Source organism: Corvus kubaryi, unplaced genomic scaffold, assembly GCF_017639235.1.
Source record: "Corvus kubaryi isolate FWS band 111438036 unplaced genomic scaffold, C.kubaryi_AGA036_p1.0 36496, whole genome shotgun sequence".
Classification (NCBI taxonomy): Eukaryota; Metazoa; Chordata; class Aves; order Passeriformes; family Corvidae; genus Corvus; species Corvus kubaryi.
The window spans coordinates 14012-15693 of record NW_024580881.1 but is presented as its reverse complement, the minus strand read 5'-3'; the positions used below and the strand labels follow the sequence as shown (position 1 = coordinate 15693).

At 45.7% G+C, this 1682-nt stretch overlaps 1 protein-coding gene and 1 long non-coding RNA gene across 2 annotated transcripts in view; one reads left to right on the top strand and one right to left on the bottom strand.

Moving 5' to 3' along the window:
* Window positions 1–1682, bottom strand: part of LOC121660548 (pre-B-cell leukemia transcription factor 1-like) — a 12801-nt gene that overhangs the window by 2953 nt on the left and 8166 nt on the right. The window lies entirely within an intron of this gene.
* LOC121660552 lies at window positions 83–770 on the top strand. The gene is made up of 3 exons (XR_006014718.1): window positions 83–140; window positions 535–586; window positions 704–770. It is a non-coding gene; the product is annotated as an uncharacterized LOC121660552 (long non-coding RNA).

Here is a 1682-nt window from a genome sequence, read left to right as displayed (position 1 = left end):
ATCGGTAATCCCACCCGAAAAAAATGGGGTTATAGCCTGAAAAGGGCCCCAAAAAGTGGGATTCAAGTGGGGGAATTCCACCCAAAAAGATGGGGGTACAGGGGGAGAGCGGCACGTCAGGGGCGGGCGAGGCCAGCGAGGTGGGCAAACAGGGAAAAATGGGGGGACAGGGGGAAAAATGGCATTCATGTGGGGAAATTCCACCCGAAAAGATGGGGTTATAGCCTGAAAAAATGGGATTCAGGTGGGGAATTCCACCCAAAAAAATGGGACTTGGGTGCGTAAAGGGCGAAAAGATGGGGTTATAGGGGGAAAAAATGGGGTTCATGGGGGAATTCCACCTGAAAGAATGGAGGTACAGGGGGAGAGCGGCACGTCAGGGGTGGGCGAGGCCAGCAAGGTGGGAAAAGGGAGAAAAAATGGGGTTATAGCCCCAAAAAAGGGGGTTCAGGTGGGCAAAGGGAGAAAAGATGGGGGTACAGGGGGAAAAATGGGGTTCCGGTGGGGAATTCCACCCGAAAAAATGGGATTCAGGTGGGCAAAGGGCGAAAAGATGGGGGTATAGCCCCAAAAAAAGGGGGTTCAGGTGGGGAAAGGGAGAAAAGAAGGGGTTATAGCCCCAAAAAAGGGGGTTCAGGTGGGGAAATTCCCCCTAAAAATGGGATTCAGGTGGGGAAACTCCCCGCTAAAAAATGGGATTCAGGTGGGGAAATTCCACCCAAAAGAATGGAGTTATAGCCTGAAAAGGGCCCCTAAAAATGGGATTCAGGTGGGGGAATTCTCCCCCAAAAAATGGGGTTATAGCCAGAAAACAGCCCCCTAAAAAATGGGATTCAGGTGGGGAAATTCCCCCTCAAATGGGATTATAGGCTGAAAATGCCCCCAAAAAATGGGATTATAAAGTCAAAACAGCCCAAAAAATGGGATTATAGACTCGAAATGCAGAAAAATTTCCCCAAAAATGGGATTACAGCCTGAAAATGCCCCAAAAATGGGATTAAAGTGGGAAAATTACCCCCAAAAATGGGATTATAATGTCAAAACAGCCCAAAAAATGGGATTATAGACTCGGAACATGGTGAAACGGCTGCAAAAACGGGATTACAGCCTCAAAATGCAGGAAAATTTCCCCCAAAATGGGATCATAGCCTGAAAACGCCCCTAAAAATGGGATTATAGCCTCCGAATGCAGGAAAATGACCCAAAGAAATGGAATTACAGCCTCCAAACACCCCCAAAAAATGGGACCAGAGCCTCAACAGGCCCCCAAAAATGGAATTACAGCCCCAAACCACGGGCAAATTCCTGATCTTTGCTGGATGACCTTCCACAAGCACCGAGAAATTGGATTTTTTATCTGATTTCCCTCCACAGAAAATGACAAATCCCTGATCCTTTTTTTGATCTCCCTCACAGATAAAGAGAAATTGGATTTTTGCTTTGATTTCCCTCCACAGAAAAGGACAAATTCTTGATCCTTTTTTCATCTCCCTCACAGATAACGAGAAATTTGATTTATTCTTTAATTTCCCTCCATGGACAACAATAAAATTCCAATTTTTTCCCCTATTTTCCCCCTACAAACAACAAGTCCCTGATCTTTTGTTGATGTCCCTCACAGATAAAGAGAAATTGGATTTTTTCTTTGATTTCCCTCCACAGAAAATGACAAATCCCTGATC